We start from the raw sequence: 11127 nt of genomic DNA on the forward strand, positions 1-11127 counted from the left end.
GAAAGCTCCTATTTCTAATCATTGCTAAAACAGCACTTTACATTTAATTTTAAAAAATCATACATGTTAACCGTTTAATGCCAAAACTCTGGGAAAACGTCCTCCTTTCTCAAATGCAAACACACACACATAAAAATAATTGTATTAGAACTCTGTCATTAAGACTCATACCCCAAGTCTATCTTGAAATTTCTGGTAAAATCAACATGGGCTGGATAGGCAACTGATGTAATAATTACCACCCATTATGAATTTTTAAAATGTAGTAACAGGAAATATGAAATGTCCTACCTGAGAAAAAAATTTTACTAGTAGAATTAATAGCCCCCAATATATTCCTGGCAAGTGAGAAAAAGTCAATCATTTACACTCCTGTTCAATTAAGCTTTTCCAGATCCATAACAGGAATGTATGGCTATTCTTATTATTATGGAATAGATTAACTGGACTATTTTTTATAGGCCTTGTCATGTTTAATCTTTTCAAAAGTAATAAGTCTGAAAAGTAATAATCTTTTCAAAAGCATAATTTTCAAAAATAATCATCCCCCATTAGCTCGTAAGAAAAATTGTCAAAGTATTTCCCCCATTTCTCAAAAGGAATGCTTTAAGGGAAACTGCCAGGTATTTTAATTATTAGGCAATGGGGGTTAAATTATGGTTAGAAGGGGCCAGGTAGGCAAGGAGGAATAAAAGAGCAGCTATGAGTCACCACTTCACTCCTGATAAACTAAGCGATCTTCTGAGGAAATTAATTGTCACGAGAGATTTGCAATGTGGTGAGAATATTTTTCTTGATGATTTCAGGTACCTGGGCTGAACTGAAACAGTTATCCTTTCTTGAGTACCTGGCACAAGTACAGAGGCACCGAAGAATTTTGAAGGGATTTTTAGAAATCGCTCTTTCTTGGAAAATAAACATCCCTTCTTGCTCTAGAAAATATTAACCTTATGCACATAACTCTAGGCAGAAAACTGTTGGGATGTCACCTCTCTTCAAATAGGTGAAGGCACCAAGTAAAGGACCCAGCACATGATAGTACTTAAATAATCTCATAAGTTTAAAAACAGTGGCTTTCCTTTACTTTTAAAATTGTATTTTATATTAAACCATATGTGTTTTATACAACTTATGGATTTGCATTCTCCGTATTTCAAGATAGGCCCTTTGGTGTTGTAAACTTACAAAATTCAGTTTGGTCATTAATATTATTAAGTTCCTTTCAGTCTATGTATAACCTCTAGTAATAAGAAGAGTGTAGATATTCCAATGTAACATTCCCTATGACAATGAAAGCCAAGTCACAAATTCAGGTGTGTATACAGGGTTTTTGTGTAAACTGGTATAAAAAGTCTCACAACCTGTTTTGCAAACTCAGTGCAATCTCAGTAATCTATCCTTCTAGGTACTAAGACAATTGTCTTGCATGAAAGATGTAGTAAAGCCAATGCAGATGCTCTAGTGTCAGGATTCAGTCAGGTATCAGAATCCTCTGTAGGCTGCTGAATATAGGACCAGACAGGGTTCTGAGACTTTTTAAACTACATAGGCTACTACAAGTACTAGATTCTCACACTTTATTTTTGCAAGATTGAAAATAAGTGTACTACATTTTTAGCCAAAAAAAAAAAAAGTTCTGTACCCACTATGTTAATTAATAAACCCATTGGCATTGACTGGAGATAAGCAAAATTGAAAGTTTTGGTTAAGAGCCCCTTCTGAATTGCTGAAATTTGAATAGCATCTAACACTCTTCCCCAGATTTTATACTCTAAATTAGAGAATATCAAGGGTTAACTAACTATTCCTAGAGTATAAATTAAAATTAACAGATTGAGGGCTTCCCTGGTGGCGCAGTGGTTGGGAGTCCGCCTGCCGATGCAGGGGACACGGGTTCTTGTCCCGGTCTGGGAAGATCGCACATGCCGCGGAGGGTCTGGGCCCGTGAGCCACGGCCGCTGGGCCTGCGCGTCCGGAGCCTGTGCTCCGCAACGGGAGAGGCCACAACAGTGAGAGGCCCGTTTCCCCAAAAAAAAAAAAAAAAAAAAAATTAACAGATTGAAATATTTAAAATAATTACAGGCAAGTTAGCAAGAACTTAGAATACAAATATATTCACATTATTATGAAAATTAACGTTTTGAGTCAAGAATACTGATTCAAATGCCGTAATGCTGGATAAATGGTTTTATTAAATAAATGCCTAAGGCACATTCATTAAGAGTTGCAGTTTATGTTCCATATATATGAATAATGACTTGTTTCCTTCTATTCTCAGAAATCCTGTAATTTTAGTTCATTAAAAAAAGAAAAAAAAAACGGAGGTGATATTACATGGTTACTGTGAACAAGGCAAGAAGAAAAGATGACTGCTTTAAAAGACAACTCGAAAAAACTATACTATCTAGCTGAAAAAAGAAGCTTCACCTGAAATGCACAGTTACTCAGCACTCAAGCTATTTCAGTCTGAGTCACTATCTTCGTGGAGTTGGCATTATGAAAATTAAGTGCCCAAGAGGGGGAAGGGTGAGCTGTGACAGGGCGAGAGAGAGGCATGGACATATATACACTAACAAACGTAAGGTAGGTAGCTAGTGGGAAGCAGCCGCATGGCACAGGGATATCGGCTCGGTGCTTTGCGACCGCCTGGAGAGGTGGGATAGGGAGGGTGGGAGGGAAGGAGACGCAAGAGGGAAGAGATACGGGAACATATGTATATGTATAACTGATTCACTTTGTTATAAAGCAGAAACTAACACACCATTGTTAAGCAATTATACCCCAATAAAGATGTTTAAAAAAAAAAAAAAATTAAGTGCCCAAACTTTTCAGAGTCCTGAAGACAGGTGACTACAGTGAAATGTGTCAACAGAGTTAGGTAGAATACAACTGAATAGAGAGAATATTTCCTCAGCCTCTGTAACTGAATTTAAAATCTTAAAGTATTTATGGTTTTAAAGTTTGTATTTTGTTTTTGTTTTTGCGGTACGCGGGCCTCTCACTGTTGTGGCCTCTCCCGTTGCGGAGCACAGGCTCCGGACGCGCAGGCTCAGCGGCCATGGCTCACGGGCCGAGCCGCTCCGCGGCACGTGGGATCTTCCCAGACCGGGGCACGAACCCATGTCCCCTGCATCGGCAGGCGGACTCTCAACCACTGCACCACCAGGGAAGCCCTTGTATTTTGTTTTTAATGGAAGCCACAAATATAATAACATTGGTGGCACAGGAGAGGAAAAATATTTCCAACTGATAAAGTGTATCAGCACTGAGTATCATTCAGATCTAACAAGTCATGTATGATAAGGTAAAATTGACAAATTAACATATGTACCCCAGGGCTTCCCTGGTGGCGCAGTGGTTGAGAGTCCGCCTGCCAATGCAGGGGACACGGGTTCGAGCCCTGGTCTGGGAAGATTCCACATGCCGCGGAGCAACTAGGCTCGTGAGCCACGGCCGCTGAGCCTGCCCATCTGGAGCCTGTGCTCCGCAACAAGAGAGGCCAAGATAGTGAGAGGCCCGCGCACCGCGATGAAGAGTGGACCCCACTTGCCGCAACTGGAGAAAGCTCTCGCACAGAAACGAAGACCCAACACAGCCAAAAATAAATAAATAAACAAACCAATGAACCGACATTTAAAAAAAAAAAAAAAAGTACCCCAAAGCCTGATGTGACTAGATCTATATTTTATTAATGGCTTTTTATCCTATGGTTATATATCATTGTTCAATTATTAGATCATATCTGGGCAGATGAAATATTAATGTATTAATGTAGATTATTCATTCTTTCAACATTCAATTAACATGTAATAATGCAAACTGCTTCTCTAAAACAGCTCATTGATCTTTGGCCATTGCCAAATGACTCCATATGGTTACTGATCAGTTTCTCTTGGATCCCAAATATTAAACAGAGGTGCTTCAGGCTACGAGAAAGGCAATGGAGGTGATATTCTTGTCTCTCATTCTATGCTTCTATTTATGCCTACATTAAGCATTAACCTTTCTTTTTTTTTTTTTTTTTTTCTTTTTGACAGGGAAAAGAAAGTAGAGTTTATTGGTGGGCATGGGTAAGGAGGGGGCAGCGCCAAGGCTCTCACGAGTGCAGGGCCCGCCATTTGTCCAGGGGGCCACAATTAGCGATGTACTTGACCCCACAGCCATCTGGAATGAGCCGCTTTTCTGCCACCATGTTTTCAAATTCATCTGCATTAAACTTAGTAAATCCCCACTTCTTAGAGATGTGGATCTTCTGGCGGCCAGGGAACTTGAACTTGGCCCTGCAGAGGGCCTCAATCACATGCTCCTTGTTCTGCAGCTTGGTGCGGATGGACATTATGACCTGGCCAGTGTGGACCCTGGCCACTGTGCCCTGGGGCTTTCCAAAGGCACCACGCATACCTGTCTGGAGCCTAGATTGGGGACAGCATGCCAGTCATTAATGTCCACTGGAACGGGCTGTCTACAAGGTCCCTTAGGGCAACCCATACAGGCAACAGGCTGCATACACTACCGAGGAGGCTGCTGTTTGCAGCCATTGCAGCCATTGCACACCAGGCCCCCATGGGGAAAAGAGCACAGTCGGCGTAACTGGCTGCAAAACCTTTCTACTTTTTATCTGTTTTATGTAATAAAGGAATTCCCCATAAAGTTCATTTCGTTTATCAAAAATTTTTGAGTCGCTACTATGGTGTCAGATCCTGTCTTGTCCCTTGATTTTGTTCAAGATTAATCTTATGTTCCTCCCTTCAAATCAGATCCCTTTTCTTTTTTTTTGTACTCAGAGGCTTTTATTTTAAAGCAAATTTTATAGACCTCATTCAAACCTCATGCCAAGTTTCTACAATGAATGGAAATACTATTATCCTACATGGAGACTCGAGGAACAGACATGGAAAGGTTAAGGAATATAACCTTAAAGATATAACTGAGTAGAGGCAGTTACAAATAGAATTTGAGCCTTTTAACTTTGAAGCTCATCCTATTAAATAACGTTGCATTTTTCAAGCTTCTATTTCTAAATGTACTATCATTGTCCTCTCACACTTTACTTCTTAAATCTGTCTTAAAATTCTTTCAATGGAAATTTTAAATAATATTAAAGAGTTGATAAAAATGACTGAAGTTCTCAAAGGAAATAGATTAAACAGAGCCACGAAAATCAGAATTTAATTAACCTTATGGTTTTGTGATTTCTTCTTTTAGAGAAAGCCAAAAAATTGGCATATTCAGCAAAGTCATTGGCTTGTTTCTTGACCAGCACTCATCAATAAGGCTAATCCACCCACGGGCAAGTTGGACTTAGATAATTATTTCCAGAAGCTGAAAGTTGCCTATTCGTGCTTGTAGAAAAGAGGAATGTAGTACTTTAATCATATATTTCACTTCCTCTGAGTGGCAGAGATTTTATACACCATCTCTTTGAGAATCAAATACTAGATGATATCTAGTATTTGCAGATGCCCTTTCTAAGTCCCCTCTCAGAGAATGGCACCACCATCTCTCAGTTACACAGGCCCTAAATCTGGTATCCCTTCTCTCTCATTCCCCACGCCCACCTACCTCCTGTTTCTGGCAACTTTGCCTTTTCAATATTTACTGTTGTCATCATTTTCCTAAGGGGTTCTCTTTTTTTTTATTATTAATTTTTATTGGAGCATAGTTGCTTTACAATGTTGTGTTAGTTTCCGCTGTACAGCAAAGTGAATCAGCTATAAATATACATATATCCCCTTTTTCTTGGATTTCCTTCCCATTTATCCTAAGGGGTTCTCTTTAATCCTTTCATTTTTATTTATTTATTTATTTTTTGGTACGCAGGCCTCTCACTGTTGTGGCCTCTCCCGTTGCGGAGCACAGGCTCCGGACGCGCAGGCTCAGCGGCCACGGCTCATGGGCCCAGCTGTTTCAGGGCATGTGGGATCTTCCCGGACTGGGGCATGAACCCGTATCCCCTGCATCGGCAGGCGGACTCCCAACCAGTGAGCCACCAGGGAAGCCCTAATCCTTTCATTTTTAAATCACTGTCTCTTTGTTTTAATCAACTTTATTCAGGTATAATTTACATACATGCATCTGTTTTAAGTATGCAATTCATTGAGTCTTGAGAAATACATATGCTGATGTAACCACCACCATAATCAAGATACAAAACATTTCCATTACCACCAAAAAAATCCCCTCTGCTCATCTGCATTCATTTCCCTACTCCATTGTCCTGTCGCAGCAACTAATGATCTTCTTTAGCTCTGTAGGTCATTTTTATCTGTTCTAGGATTTCATATACATGGAATTACATGGTATGGACTCTTGTCTGGTTTATTTTACAAGACATAATATTTTTGAAGTTCATCCACATTGTGGCATAAATCATCAGTTTCTTCCTTTTTATTGATGAGTAATATTCTATTATATGCCTAGACTACAGTTTCTGTTTACTCATTTACCTGGTAATGGACATTTAGTAGGTTTTCAGTTTTTTTCAATTACGAATAAATTTAATAATAAATTTAACAGTGATATTAACATTTATGAACAACTCATGTGGTCACATGTTCTCTTGCATAAATACCTAGGAATGGGATTTCCTAGGACATGATTTCCTAGGAATGGATCATAGTGTAGGTATATGTTTAATTTTATTAAAAACTGCCAACCTCTTTTCTAAAGCACTTAAACAAAATCACTCTCTTTTGAAATACATTTCATATCATTATCTTTGTTGTCTTTTTTTGTGTCAACTTAAATCATTTAAGTCCGTCAGATCCTTATGTATCCATGCCTTTTTCTGTGGTTAAAGTACTCTGTCATCATTGTACGGACTTCATCAGGTTATGTTTTATTTTAAAGATGGAAATTTTTACCCTGAAATTAATGAATTTATGTTGTATTACCAAATGTTTAGAACATTTATGAAAAATCAGAGGCTGACTGGTAAGGACTTTGACCCAACAGCTCCATGTAATAAAGAGTCTGACTTCACCTTTATTTTTGACCACTGACAGCTCTCCAGCTCCATCCTTCCCCCTTTGCTTTTTGCCCCACATCTGGGCAGATCAATAAGACCTCTCTCACTCAGTCTCTGTCTCTGTCTCAGTCTCATTCTCTGGGAATTCATATCACACAAACCCAATCCCATAGGTAGAGATCCCCCCACAGACACCACCTTTTAGCCACAATTCAAATCAAAGCCAATGAACCACTCCTTTCCTTCAAGCCATTCTGGACCAGCTTGTGTGTGTCCCTCACTCCCCAGAAGCCACTCGTGTGAATGATCCACTTCTTTTGAAACATTTTTGGTGTATGAAGTGTCATTAGTATCAACACACAAACCACTGATTGAAGGAGTCTGATCCCTTCACAAGGCAGCCACAAGAGTCTAGGAGCTGGTGTTGAAACTCAGAGGCAGTGTTTGGGTAGAGGCTAAATGTATATCCAGCTCACACCTTCGTGCCATGGCAGCATTTGCTTTCTTAGCATCCGTACAAGTACATAACTTCAGTTATAACAAAGAGCCATATGTACTTAACCTTCCATTTCACAAAAAGTTTTTCTGTGTAAATAAGGCATGATATGAATTTCACACAAACTGAAAGGAGAAGAAATGCTGGGGGATGTATATAAGACAACAAAGGGCAAGAAATTGAGAGAAACAAGTAGCTAAGCATATGGGAATATCGAGATAACTAAGATCAAAAGTCTTTTGAACAAGGAAATGTTACATAAGCCAGCGCAATTTAAAGTGTGGTCCCCAGGCCACCATCAACTGGGAATTTGTTAGAAATGCAAATCCAGAGGCCCCACCAGCTCCACTGAATCAGGATTCTGGGAGCAGAGCCCAGCTATCTGTGTTTTAACAATTCCTCCTGATGATTCTAAGGAAAGCTAAAGATTAAGAATTATTGCTTCAGGTGACATAAAAAGCAATTGACTGACCCAGAGTTGCAAGGGATAAAGCTTTTGCAGACAAGAGGTTTATGAGCAGTCTCATAGGCAACCTTTCAAAAGAAGACAGATCTAACAAATGCTGTCAAAGAAAATAAATTATGAAAATAAGACATTACGAAGAAAGACTGTCTTCAGTAAAAGAAATTTAATGCTTGCATATTAAAGGTCAGAGGAAGTAAAGAAGGGATGTGCTAAGGATATTTATGTGCAGTGCCTCTGGGAGTGGAAGTTTCTAAATGGGGATTTGTGAAAGTGAATTAAGTGATTATCAAAAGGAGGAAAGGGGTTTAATAGATTAATCAGCATGAAAGTAGAATTCTTAAAATTAAAGCACCTTAAGTATTTTAAAACAAATCTATTTCTCACTATAAATATTGAATCCTAAATTATATATATATATTTTTTCTATTTCTAGTGTCACTATCCTAGTCTAAGTCAACGTGTCTCCCACTTGGTTTCTGGCAACAGTATCCTAACCGGTCTTATTGATAACACTTCCCCTCCTCCAATCCAAACACAGCAGTCAGCGTGAATTGTATCATGTCAATTCCTACCTTATCACTACCCCAATTTTACCATTATATACAATATAAAGTAAAAATTTCTTACCGTAAGATGACCCAAACTCTGCCTACTTTTCCGGTCTTATCTCAAATATGCCTCTGACTTACCTCTCTCCTTTGTTTATTTTACGCCAACAGCAGTGGCCCTCAGTATGTTCCTCCAACAGGGCAAACTAGTTAGCAGCCTCTCTCCTTGATTTACACACTGTAGGCCCTGCTCAGCATTCAACTCTCAGTTTTGTTAGGGAACCACTGGCTGAAACCACTAGCCCTGGCCAGGCATGATAATAACCGCTTGCATAAGTTGTCTCACAACAGGAGGTCCTGACAAGGAGCACAATACTGACAAGCTACTGCCAAAACCAACCAGAAGAATTCGGGAGCCGCCAAAATGAGGGAGGAGATGCCAGCCCATAATACATCCTGCCAACTTCCCAGAAATCCTCACACTTGAGTCAACCTTGACTGAGATACACGCGCCACCAGGAAGGGCCCTGAGTCGGCAGACCAAGTATGGGCACAAGCAAGATTGGCCAGAGACAACTTGGAAGGCTCACCCCACCTCCATAAAACCTGAGACTTTGAGCCACGAGGCACAACAGTGCTGGGCTCCCTTACCCTGCTGCTCTCTGCTCGAGCACCCCTTTTCAATGAAGTCTTTTGCTTTGTCAGTATTTGTGTCTCCTCGGACAATTCATTTTCAAGTGTTAGACAAGAGTCCACTCTTGGGACACGGAAGGGATCCCCCCACCCCCCGTAATAGTTTTAATACCGTATTTGTAGAGAGAACTTTCCTAACTACTCAACTCAACATAATGTCAGTCATTCTGTATTATATCATTTTATTTTTTTCATAATACTATAATTAGCAGGAATTATTTTATTGATTCCTTTGTTTATTTATTGATTGTGTCTTACACCAATAGAAAGTAAAATGCAACAGCCAGGACCTGTGTGTCTGTGGAACCACTTTCTCAGCACTTAAACCATAGAACCCCGGGCACATAAAAGTTGTTCGATAAATGCTTGTTGAAATATATAAAGTTTTATCTTAACACTATCCTTTTATTATTCATATGTCAACATTCCCCACTGGACTGATAGTTCTCTGAGGATAGAGTTCATGACCTTTTTCTTTTGTGTGCCTCAAACCTAGAAAAATACATGGAATAAGGTAAAATTCTTGATAAATTGATAATCATGGACAAATTTTTTTGCATTACCCAACAAGTGCATTTACTGGTCAATAAAGTAACTTGAAAACTATATATCACTACTTTGGGGACTTTGAATAAGCCCATTTATTCAGCTGTAAAAGGAGCCTAACAAAACTATATTATTTCCCTTCCAGAATATTTGTGTTAATGAAATAAAATGCAGTAAAAGTTATGTGAATAAATCTTATCATCAATTTTCTCTTCTTTATTTAAAAGTTATTCTTTTCTTTTATTCCTGTTTCTTGGACCAGGATTGGCAAAATATAGGCTGTGGGCCAAATCTTAACCGTCACTTGTTTGTGTGCAGCCTGAGGGCTAAGAATAGGTTTGACATTTTGAAGTGATTGAGAAGAATCAAAATAAGAATAATGACACATGAAAATAATGTGAAAGTCAAAATTCATTGTTCATAAATAAAGTTTATTAGCACACAGCCAAAATACTCCACGTATTTCCTATAGCTGCTTTTGTGCTCCAAGGGCAAGCGTGAGTAACTGAGACAGAGACCATATGACTTACAAAGCCTAAAAGGTTTACCATCTGGTCCTTTAGAGAAAAACTGTGCAAACCCTTGGTTTAGACCACACCTCAAATACATATCAGTCTACCCCTTGCATTTATGCCAATCATGTGCTCCGTGGCTGCCGAATGGCCCATATTTACTCTCATAATACCCTCTACTTCCCTAACATAACACACACTCTGCTGTATTAAAAGATCGTGTTTTATTTCATTTTGTCTTCTCATTTAGACTATAAACTCCACAAAGGAGAGGATGGGTGGTGAAAATCTAGCACATAATTGTTGCTAATTAATTATTATCTGTGCAAAGACTGAATAAAAAATGAATATGTGTTTGTATTTAAGATATACAAATATATAATTTTTCTTTGCCATTTTACCTAAGGGTAACTTGAAAAGGGTTTTACATTGTTACCAACAGGCAAAACTATCACATTATTTAAGAAGTTAAACATTCTCCTTCAATTTGTCAGACGTGACTATTTCATTATGAAAAGAAATTCCAAGTTTCCTTATCACAAGGAACTTTCCTTATCCTTACTGCATAAGAAACAGAGTTAAGTGCTGAGAGCCATCAGCTTAATTTCTCCCTTATTAATCCCATTCACACATGTAGGCCATTTAATATCTCCCTGTATTGAGCCACTTCTAACTACAAGACACTCGAATACAAGAACTCAGAATGGACAGAATGATGTATCGTTGATTATTCTGAAGTATGGTCAAAGACTTAGAGTTAAATCTTTGCAACAGAAAAAGAATCCAGGGAGCCCTGCATCCTGCTTTTCTTTTACAAAAATTATTATTTCTCATTATTAGAACTGGAAATATGATGATTTCAGCTAAAAACAGAGTTAAAGTTTAGCCTTTCTTTCCCT

General features: G+C 38.8%; 1 pseudogene; it reads right to left on the reverse strand.

Moving 5' to 3' along the window:
* Nucleotides 1-4096: 4096 nt before the first annotated feature.
* The window catches only part of LOC103089076 (60S ribosomal protein L10 pseudogene), a 30290-nt pseudogene continuing 23259 nt past the window's right edge, over nt 4097-11127 (reverse strand).

This window comes from Lipotes vexillifer, unplaced genomic scaffold (genome assembly GCF_000442215.2).
Source record: "Lipotes vexillifer unplaced genomic scaffold, Lipotes_vexillifer_v1.1 scaffold147, whole genome shotgun sequence".
NCBI lineage: Eukaryota > Metazoa > Chordata > Mammalia > Artiodactyla > Lipotidae > Lipotes > Lipotes vexillifer.